The sequence below is a fragment of the Protopterus annectens genome, chromosome 12.part0, assembly GCF_019279795.1.
Source record: "Protopterus annectens isolate FY-2018-M chromosome 12.part0, PAN1.0, whole genome shotgun sequence".
Lineage (NCBI taxonomy): Eukaryota > Metazoa > Chordata > Ceratodontiformes > Protopteridae > Protopterus > Protopterus annectens.
Window position 1 is genome coordinate 716,140,006 of NC_056746.1, and position 12,342 is coordinate 716,152,347.

Sequence of the window (12,342 nt, forward strand, 5' to 3'; positions counted from 1 at the left end):
GAGCTTTAAGGTTAAATTTGTTATTCAGGGTGGGATTATGCCACATATTTACCCAGATGGGAGTCCATGTGTCATAAATTGGGTTATGATTGGCAATTGCAATTATTCTATTGGCGTGCATAATTCTATAATATAGTTGCAGATCAGGCATAGCAAGACCTCCCTTGATTTTTGGAAGGATAAGTCTTTGTTAAGATTCTCTTACAGATTTGGGGTGCCATATGAATTTTGCAAATGCATTATGTACTCTAGTGAAAAAGGCACTAGGAGAGAAGGAGAGGGATGCATGGAGATGATATAGAAACGTTGGCAGGATATTCATTTTAATGATAAAAGTTTTAGTGAGAATAGGGAATTTCATCTGTTGTCATCTAGACATATCTTGTGAAATAGCCGTCCATACTTTTAAGTTGTAATGTAAAATGGAAGAAGAAGAGTGATCATAAGAGACTCCTAGATATTTGAAGGAGTATACTATGTGGAAAGATGAGTCTGGAAAAATGTTTTGTCTATGGGCTAAAGGATTGATTTGGAAAATATATGATTTGTTTTGGTTAATTTGGTAGTCCGAGATATAAGCAAATGTGTTCAAGGAAGTGATTTTTTTTTAGTGTACGACATGGGGTGATCAAAGTATCCGCAAATGCGGTCAAGCTGGTGCTGGTATTGAGAATTCTGGGGAATGAGTGGTATATTTTCTGTAATATAGACAGGAAGAAAGGTTCTAGATATAAATTGAAAAGATGAGGGGACAGAGGACACCCTTGTCTAGTGCCATTTGAGATTTTTATCGGCTGTGAATATTGCTTGTTTATATAAAGGTGGGTGTAAGAGCTGTTTGATAATGTTGACGAATTTGGGGGGATGCTGAAGTAAGATAGAACTATGAACAGAAAGTTCCAATTAACCCTGTCAAATGCTTTGCATGCATTTAGTATCATTGCGTATCTTGGGTTTATATCCTTCTTGGTAAGGTTAATTATAGTCTCCACAGTTAAAGTATTGTCCCAAGTGTGTCTGCTAGACATGAAACCTGCTTGTTCTACAGAAATTAGGGAATTTATAACTTTTTTAAGTCTTTCAGCTAGTATGGCAGATAACATTTTTATGTCAATATTCATGAGGGAGAGTGGCCTGTAATTGTTCAGGTTTGATTTATCAAGACTGTTCTTAGGGATTAGTATAGTCATTGACTGGTTAATATAGAGGTCTACAATGCCATTATTTGCTATAAAATTATATAGTTTGAGTAGGATGGGAGCTAAGATATCTTTGAATGATTTGTAAAAAGCTGGGGAATAGCCATCTGGACCTAGAGCTTTCCCTAGTTTAAGGTTTTCAATGGCCTTTATAACTTCTTGGATAGTCAGTGGAGTAGAAAGGAAAACTTTCTGGTTTTCATTTAATTTTGGAAATGTGAGGTTGTTAAGATAGTTTTCCATCTCTGCACATGGGGTTTGAAGATTACTTCTAGCATAAATTTTGGAATACACTTGGTGAAATAGTTGAATAATTTGAGCATCTGATTTATAAAATGTATCCTGATGTTGAATAAGGGCAATTCTGGAAGAATTAAGCTTATTTTTGATCAATCTAGCTAGTGTTTTACAGGGAGTTTGAATCCATTTGGAATATTTAGTTATGAATCTTAATTCTTGAAAGGAGTAATTGGACTGGTGTAATTCAAACAGCTCTCTTTGTTTATTTATCATATAATTTTCCGTAGCTAAAGTGAAATTCACTTGAAGTTTATTAGCTAGATTATTAATCTCTGAGATTAAGTGGTTCTCCTTTTCTTTCCTCTTTTTTTTAAGGTAGGTGGATTTTTGTATAAATATACCCCTAAGAACAGTTTTACACGCCGCCCAGCGAACATCATATGGGAAATCTCGGTCACGAGAGTCAAAGTTGAATTCATTTAAAATATTGGTAATCTCTTCAATAACTGTCGGGTGTTTCAAGATATTACTGTTCAGAGACCAGTTAAAACCTCTATTAATTAGGGCTGGGTTAGGTGTAAAGTTTATCCCTAAAGCAATAACTGAATGATCTGAAAAGAATATAGGCTCAGCTGAAAATTGCATTTGCCAGTTAGTTAATGTGCTAGATATTAGAAAGAAATCTATGTGGGACCAAGAATTATGACACTTAGAGAAGTAAATGTAAATGTTGTTGTTCCTGGTCTGACTATCAAAGAATATTGGGTCGACTAAATCAAAGTCAGAGGTTAATTCCATTAAAGCTTCTGAGTCTTGTGTGTTATAGGCTTTGGATTTATTACAATGGCCCATTTTAGGGTCAATTACTGTATTCCAACCCCCCCAAGGATATAAAAATTGTTAGGGAAATTAAGTAGCATATTATACACTTTTAAGATAAATCCCTGTTGTCCAGAGATTGGTCCATAAATGTTTAGGTATAGAATTGGTTTATCGAGAAGTGGAGTTAGGCATGTGGGGTAACACCGTCTACTAGCACCTTTGTCAATAATAGCTGGTTTAAATGTGTTTTTAATAATAATCGCTACTCCCTTAGAGTTACAGCTGGATCCCGATGAAATAATGTCGTTTATCCATTTCCTATTCTTTTCCCTGCCCCAGTCCTCATTAATCATATGTGATTCTTGAATATAACAAATATCTGATACTGATTTAGTCAGTAGGTGCATTAGTAAATTTATTTATTTTTTTGTCCTGGAGTCCTCTGACATTCCAGGAGATAATGTTCCAGGCCTTATCTATACTTAAACGGACTAAGAGTTAAATTGTTTGTGTTTATAGAGTGACTAGAGAGGACTGGATTAATAAGTTGCTCAACCTTGATCCGTAGATTAGAATTGTGTATGACAACTAATAAAAACGCAGCACAAGACGTTCTCAAAACTACCCAAGTGCCTACCCACTTAACCCTATATATTTGAGAGAGACACAGCGAAATAACAAATAGGAAAACATGACTCTAAAATAATTATGTAGTAAACAAGTGTAACAGAACTAAAACAGTGTTTACAAAATATATACATCTTTGAGTCATTTCCAAAAGATGTCATCTTTAACCCTTCTTATCTAATCCAGCTAGTTTATACTGAGGATTCTACCAGCTACAGAGAATAAACAAGTGCTTAGTTGTTGAGCCCATTCATAAAATAGACATAAGGCAGGGGAACTTATTAAGCAACTATTTACACTAGTATCAAATTATTGATCAAGCAGAAGGTGTCTAATAAAATATACAGAAGAATATCTATCAAAAAATAGACAGATATTGATTCATACATTTGATTTTCATTCCCTTCTCTCAGGTTATATCCTGATTTACTGCTGTATTGATGACAAGAAATGTACCAGAATAACATTAGTAGGAAACCAACAATACAAATGCTACAGTAATATCTTATGGTGCTGTTCAAGTGATTGTAACACACAGTAAGAAATGCAGAAAATGTTAAAATACAAAAGGAAAAACTGCCTTTCCCAGTCACTTATGACTCTTGACATAAAATGTCCCCAACTGGATTTATGACCTTTGTTATGTCAGGTTAATTTACATCAGGCTTTCCCTAGAAGCCTAGGGCATTACATTGTGCCTGAGCATCAGGCCACTGATAAATGAGTGACGTTTGTCATCTGGGGGATCAGAAAGAGGCACACTAGCTCACATTCACCCCACAGAGATTCATCATCTTTATCAGAGCGATCCAGTTGGGAGGTGCCAGAATGGGAATCAGACAGCACAGCACGCCATATGTTTACGTGTAGGTGACTTCACACCTCAATTCTGTGTCTGAAGCAACACTAAAAATAAATGGACTTCAGTGACTGTCTTATCTGATTTCAGCAGGGAATTCTGCCTGTGTTCAGTTTGCCAGCCTCTGAGGTAATCCAACATATATAGTTACCAAAACCCCCCTTGTAAATCAGCTGCTTAAAATAGTTTGGAGTGTTGGTCAGTAGCTTACTTTCTCACATGAATATAAATTCTAGAGAGTATGTATCTAAAGAGAAAAAAAGGATGACAAAATTATTCGAGGTTTGGAACGTAATCCGCCGCATGGCAGAGGTTTTTACAAAAGGGTGCACTTGTGGGGATTGGTCTAAGGGAGAGTGTATTTCACTCATTCATCTTGAAGCTGGACACACATGTTCAAAACAGTTCTCACCTTCACAAATAGAAAGGCTTTACTGAGAATGTGCTTGGATTTAGAGTTGCATACTTTGCAGACCAAGACAGATTCTGCTGGCATCTCAGACCGAGAGCATTCTTTAAAGAAATGCTAGACAGGAGGCATACCGGTCTCGGCTGCTTCATGTTGGGCAAGCCAAATCAGTAGGAAGACGGCTTGATTAGGATTACCTGTTAATCAGCATCAAACTTGCCACCACTCAAGGGTCCCCCTGGTTGCCCTAAGTTGTATTTAATGTTCCTGGGGCTTGTAGGTGAGTAGCTGAATTAACTTATGAGCTTTAATTACTTCTTATAGGCACTGGAAGGTAAGAAACTGAATTGAAAACAGTTTTATGGGGCCGGAATTGCCATACACATTCTCCGATAAGAGAATTATTATTGCAGACAGCTCATTTAGGCAACTGGAGCTGATCCAAAACATTTTAGAAAAATAGTAGGATCAGTCTCCTTGGGAGAGACCATTATATATTTAATATCTTTATGATAAAGAGGTTGAATCTTTGAATCTGTTGAATCTTTTGCCTTTTTCATAAGGTGTACTTTTGACTCAAACACAAAATGAATATTAGTCTAACTGTTCTTTTTCATCTTCCTCCTGACACCTCTTCTCCTTTAAATTCTTTGGTTCATAGGTTCATAGGTTTATACTAGGCTATCTGCCCTAAGGCATTTATAAGCCTAGCCCAAATTTTTGTGGCTTACGCCACCCCTTATATGAAAAAATACTGTGCTCATTAGTTTGTTGTGCCTCTGTCCAGCAGTGACACAGAGATGATTCCCGGGGTAAACCTACGATCTCCCATCCACAGGTCTAGATTTCTCTTGAACAGAGTCAGCGAGGTGCTCTGCCTCACATGGACTGGGATTTTATTCCACAGCATAGGGAGTCTCTGAGTGATAAATCTATCCCTCCAGCACGTCCTATTTATATCCGTGCTAAGGTTTAAGTCACTTGCTCTAGTGGTTTTGGTGGATTTGGATTTTTTGAGGTGGAGCATGTCCATTAATTCCGGGTTGGACATGGCCTTGTATGTCAGGCACATGTCACCTCTGAGCAGACGGTATGCGACTGAATAGAGCTGGAGTTTCTTCAATCTGGCAGCATATGACAGATTTTGGAGTCCCTTTATCCTTTTGGTGAGGAACTTTTGGGGTCTCTCCAATTGCTGCAGATGTCAGGTGAGATACATCCCGAATGGGGCATTTTACTCAATCATTGGTCTGATAAGTGAAGAGTACAGGGGAACAATGACCTCACTAGATCTGGATGTGAATCCCTTCATGATCAGGTGGGCAATGTAGAAGGTCTTTCTAACCACTTTAGCAATGTGAGTGTCAAAAGAAAGGCCACTGTCAACCTGGGCCCCCAGGTCCCTGATAACCTCTTCTGTGCTTAGTGGATTGCCACCTATATGGTAGCTTGGGGTTACCTTGTTTTTCCCGAAGGGTATGACTATACATTTTATGGCGTTTAACTTCAGGCCATGGCTCTGGCACCAGCTATCTGTTTCCGTGAGTCCCTTCTGAAGGATATCCGTGTCTGATGCACTTTCCACTATGGCGCCCAGTTTGCAGTCGTCTGCAAACTTTGTCAGCCAAAGTCCTCCTATGTTGGCCTGTACTTCTGAGAAGTAGATGCCAAACAATAGGGGGCCAAGGACCGAGCCCTGTGGGACACCACTTGTGACCGGCTTGGAGTCTGACACAGCGCCAGCAACTCTAACCCTGTGGGTTCTGTCCTTAAGCCAGTTTGCAACCCATCTTGTGACATATGGGTTTACATTTAAGCTGGTAAGTTTTTCTACAATACCCGAGTGGGGTATTGTGTCGAAAGCCTTTGCAAGGTCAAGGTAGGCTGTATGGACTGCCTTTCCCTCATCAATGGCCTTGGTGACTGTTTCGAAGAAGTCGACCAAGTTCAAAAGGCATGATCTTCCCTTGACAAAGCCAAACTGGGTCGGGTCCTGGCTGCCTGGGATGACATGCTTGACATGGATGCATCTCCTTCACTTCTCCTCTGTTTTACTGCTCTTGCATTCAAGATCTATGTATAATTTCCTTTTATCTCTCTCTACTACACTAACAATACAGTTGCATAATTATATTCATTTCTTAAGTATACTGCCAAATGTACTACATTTTTGGAAATTGTTAAAGTGTTAAGCTGTTAGAACACAGAGTATTTTTGTGTGTAATGTATTATTATGGAGCTTTTCTCCCAGGGCCTCCACTGAAAACGGGCTTTCGGGCCCAGTGGACTTCCCCGGTTATCAAACTGGAAATAAATAAATAAATAAATAAAAGGACAAAGTATTTGAAAACCTCATTTGGAACTTGATTTTGCATGAGATAAGATCAGGACAGTAAGGAGATAATTTACGGCTCTTTTCCTTGATTTCTTGGGGAAGATCCTGGGAGATGGAGATTGAATCAGTGTTCCAAGTGAAATACTTTAACTTTTTGTAGGATGAGAGGATGGCTTGAACGTCTTGATAATTTAGAAGTTTTATATAGATGGACCTTGGTGTTGAGGTACGTTGTTGTTTTTAAAGTGCACAATGCATTCTTTCAATAATGCATTCCGCCGGAGGTTCTCTTGGCTGAAGCAGAGTACTGAAAATTTGTTTGATGGTAGGAAGCAGTTGACTTTGCTCATAATTTTCAGGTAGACCCCTGACAATAAGGTTGTTTTGTCTGCTCCTTGCTTCCAGATCCAGAATTTTTAATTGAATATCAAATATTGTTTTATCCTTATTTTTTACATCAGCTTTTAAGTGTTCAATTTTCAGTTCATTTGTTTTGGATCTCCCTTCTACTAATTTTAATCTTTCCACAATTTGGTTGATTGTGGTTCCAAAATAATTCAGTTTATAAGATAAACCTTGTATAGTGGATTGCAGAGGTAAAAGGGCACTTTTCAGCTCATCCATCTGAATGGTAACACTGGCCTTCTGGTTAGTGGATTCCTTCACTTGCTTTTGTTGGGATTTGGATGTTTTTTGTCTTCTAGGGATAACATCTTTTTCTGGAGATGAAATAGCTGATAATTTTGTTTTGGATGTTTGGCTGTCAATACCTTCAATATCTTTGGGCATTTCTTCACCTCGGCTTTGCTTGAATCTTGCCCCCGTGGTTGCTGTCTGTTGCTGTGGTGGTGAAGCCTTCAGGCCTCTATTTTCCTCGTGTATGCTCATTTTGGTGACTGCTGAATAGTGGAACTAAGTTTAACTTGCTGGTTTACTGAATTTTAAGTTAACGCAAGTGGAATCAGGCTCAATGCAGGTAATTCTTATCTGCTGGGAGTTCTTTTTTTTTTGATTTGTTGGTTTATTGCAGTAGTTTAGTTGATTAATGTAGGAGCTATGTGGAGAGGGTGCTGCTCAGATGACCACCATCTTGGAATTCCTTGATGTCATAATTTTCTGACAACTGACAAAACAATTTCCATCAGAGGGAGGCCAACCAGTGCAGCTCAGCCTGTTACCCCTACAATGGCTGCTGCAACAATACCCAGCATATCTGGGATGCAACCTGACAGTACTGCCAGTGCAGTTCCTGCAGTAGCTGGGCCCACAACATCAGGCAGCACTACTCCAACAGCTGGTGCAATGGTACCTTCCAGGACTATTGGTGGAGATGGAGATTTCTTCACCCACCAGAAGATTCCAGGCATTGTGCATGAGGTTGTAGAATGTGCCATTGGTGCACATCTCAGATATATGCAGAAGATACTCAAAATGCTCAGAAAACAAAAACATCAAGCACTCAAACAGGAAGACGAGGAAGGAGATTGTGATGACAATTCTAAAGGTGCAGACTAGATTCCCACTGCCCCCATGCTTGATGGGCATGGGCCTCTGATGTCCCCTCCCTATCTCCAATCATGGTTCATCCAACTTTTTGTGTTTCTTACCATCCCTGTCTCTATCTTATTTGTCATGTTTTTCTGCACCCACTTCTTCATCTACCATACTTAACTGACCTGGACATAACTACTTCCCTTACCCAACATTCCTCTCAAACTGAAATAAAATTAAACAAAATGGGCACCTGTCCCACAAAAAAAGCTGTGTCACATACATAGCTTTCCACTTTGCACATGTCTTCTCAACACACTTGATTCAGTCCAGTTGGCTATAAAACATGATTGCATTGTTGTCACCCATCAGTGTTGTGGTGACAGTCCAAATTCATCCAAGTTTATACATATGTTCATATTACACTATTGAAGAAGTGGATAGCTATGGTTCTTTCCTAATTTCCTCCTTCAAATTCCTGTAATGCTTCCCTTTTGCTCTTCCTCCTGATTGCCTACCATTTCACCATTTTCCTGTCTATCCCATTTTCATTCCTTTAATCTGATCAAAAATAAAAGCATATACCACACACATGGCAGCACTACACCCTAATAAAGCCTTTCACTTTTTGTCCTCTGCATTTGAGTGGAGTTTGGCATCATGCACCAATGCCAAGTGACGGTGAATGGCTCTTCATGTCCTATGGCATAGCGCAATTACCTTTGCACAACCCTTCTTAAAATCATTGCACTAAAGGAACACACAGTTACATCAGATTAAAAGTAGTACTATGAAAAATTTACTCTAGCATTTATTTAGACTGCTGAATGTATAAAACTGCAGATCTATATGTGTACTGTTGACGTTTTATACAGTAATTCACTGTAGTCATTGCCTCTCACATTTGCAGAAATTATCATATTTACTTATGTAATGCCATCCTGGCAACATGTGTAAAACCATTAGACTGAGCTGGATTTGAACTCTGTGTCATTTGCATTCAATACATGAACTCATTGCTCTTACTCCTGCTTCCACAAGGAAAGCTAGACAGCAGGTGTATTTTTGCACTCAGTATTGTACAGAGTGCTGACTGCCATGCCTCACCACTTAGCATATTTGAGCAAAGGAAGGTGAACCAATAGAAATATTACAATTATCCCATTTAAGCAGAAAACTGCATTTGTTGATTAACTCCTTGCAAACGAGGAAGGCATTAGCAACAGTTTTTAATGTTATAAAATTTATGACACAATATTTCCAGTGCAAACTACAGTATGAAATCGATAGTATCTGTTAGCTCTTTCTAACATAGCCTATATGCATAAGTAATTCTCAAGTTCAAGTTGTATTCATTAAATCTGAATCTCACACGTGCACTTTGCCATCTATTGCGCAAACCAGCTGCTCAGCAGTGCTGAAAGAGCTGATTGACATGTTTTACTATTTAATGCTCAGTTAGTCTTCATCCATTTCAAATTCATGGAAAACACAAAGGGAATGGACATGTTAGTGACTGAGCACATATTTACTCAGACTCATGTATGCCCTGCACCCACGCATTTGAAAATGGATATGTCAGTAATACTTCCCAAATGTCAACTGCACTACAAAAATAAATAGAAAAACAGCATTGTTACATCATCTAAAGCGTTGTACTGAAAATAGACACTCAGACTGTCATATACATGTTTTAATGTGGACATCAGTTTATGACAAACATAAACACACACACACACACACACACACACACACACACACACACACACACACACACACACCAACATATATATATATATATATATATATATATATATATATATATATATATATATATATATATATATATATATATACAGTTGCATCCATGCTGATCACAAAATATGTGTATGCATGAATGTAAATGTGTGATGTACACAACATACTGAGAAACAGGTGCATATGTCTCAGCTCTGCAACATGCATTCCTGACAGCTTATTGCATCTAGTTTGAAATGCTGTCTTTTAAAGTATATCTGCACATTTGGAACCAAAACAGAAAATCTAAAGTCCACTTTGCACACCACTCTCATAATAGGATATGTTACCTACAGTATATAATGATGATGTTATCATCATCTATAAAGACCGCAATGACAAGGAAAAAGCATACTTCAAGGATGGTGCAGATATTATCTACTGTGCTCTTTAGATGGGAACAAAACAGTTAGGTGGGGGTTAACTTACCACAACAGCCACATTGTGTGTGTGTGTCTGTATGTATGTGTAAATGTGTGTATGCATAGTCAGAACAGCATGAGGCTTAAATCTACTGTCAACAATCAAGTGTCATGGAGAACAAAAATGTTTACAATCAAATATGCCTACACAGCCACTTCATACAGGCCTCTCAACATATAGTGATGATGACATTTGCTATAAAGTATCCAGGAACAGTTTAAATGTCAGACTTGTGCTGGAGAGCCTGCATTAAGTACCGTGTTCTCTATCTTGTGTAACGAGGCAGGAAGGATTTCTAATCTCAGGATGAAAGACTTCTAATCTCAGAGCAGTTGAGTGGTGTTTGTGTGCAATTAAAAGTGTGTGAGTCTTTATCCTACTGTCAGCAATCCAGTACAAAGGAGAACAAAAATGTTTGCATGCCTACACAGCCATTTCATACAGGACTCCTAACATACAGTCATACATGCCTACATGGCCATTTCATACAGGACACCTAACATCTTCTCCCAAACATACAACGATGATGTCATCTTCTATAAAGTGTCAAGCAACAAATAGAAAATCAGACTTGTGCTGTGGCACTTGCATTAAATACTGTGGTCTCTAGTTTGAACAACTAGTAAAGTAGGAGTTCTAATCTCACTATAATCAATGTGTGTGTGTGTGTGTGTGTGTGTGTGTGTGTGTGTGTGTGTGTGTAGTCAGAAGAGCAGGAGTCTTTATCTTACTGTCAGCTAGCTGGTCCCATGGAGACCAATTTTTTTACAGAAAAAAAACTGATAAAAAAGCACATACAAGGCCACAGAGATTCCAACAAATCCAGCTCAACAACTTAAAAAATGATATTAGTGCTTTTATTTTATTTTATAACAAAACTTCTTCAGATGGCTTTGGGGGTTCTAATCTCACTGTGATCAATTGGTGTGTGTGTTTGTGATAAGTTAGTTCGCAGTTGTAAGACACTCCTACTACCATCATTTTCTCACTGGACACTGCTGATGTCATTATCTATAAAGTATCTTCTGACAATCTGAAATTTAGGCAGACAACAAACTGAAGAAATACAGGTGAAACACAAATGGAAGGCCCAAGGAAACAAACTGCTGTAGATAAATTTCACAAGAATTTTAATCCAGTAACCTTTTAAAATAAAAACTCATTTAAAACAAGAATGGATAAGGGCATTCATTCAAAAAATACATGAACTTTGTCAGATAACAATGCTGGAAATACACACTCATTTTAAAGCTTTTTGGTTCAATTGCATGACCACCAATCCCCCAAGAACTGAAACATCATCTTAAAGGAGTCACTAAAATGAATTTCACAGTGCATAGCACTTAGTCAATACTATTGACAAACATTGCAACAACAAAGAACAAAATAAAGAAAATAGAAACAGAATGCATTCCCCATAAAACAGAAAAATAAAGCCAAAAGTATGTAAAAGTATGTAAATATATGCCTTATATTTAGGGTTCATCTTTCCAGTGTTTTTAACTTAAGCAAACATGCTATTGAGACATGTTCATTGAGTCCAGGCCAGTGATTGGCATTGAAATGCAACTGCCAATATAATTCACCTTTTTCAAGTAATAAGGTCCATGGACTTCCATTATTATTAGAATGTGTTTATTCCAAAATGTAAAATATGAACATATGACGTGGGTAATATTTTATGTGTTTGTAGAGGGTGTTAGTCACCTTTCTCATTTTGATTTCATATAAATGTTCATATATTCTGTCCCTCAGTCTCCTCTCCATTTTTCCTATGTAGAAACAGGGGCAGAACATATGTACTGCACAATATACCACCATTGTTGTACAACAATTGGATCTGTTTTTTATAGCAACCATCTGGTTGTTCAATGTAATTTCATGGCACACGAGAATATTGGTGCAGTAGGGACAACAACCGCACTTTCTCATCGCCATAAATTCAATGTTTTTCTTTGTTGGTGCTTGGACCATTTGGGTGGCCACGGTGGTGCAGTGGTTAGTGTTGACACTTCACAGCAAGAGGCTCACCGGTTCAATCCTCGGCTGTGGTGCCTTCTGTGTGGAGTCTGCATGCCCTCCCTGTGGTCATGTGGGTTTTCTCTGGGTGCTTCGGTTTCCTCCCACATCCCAAATACAT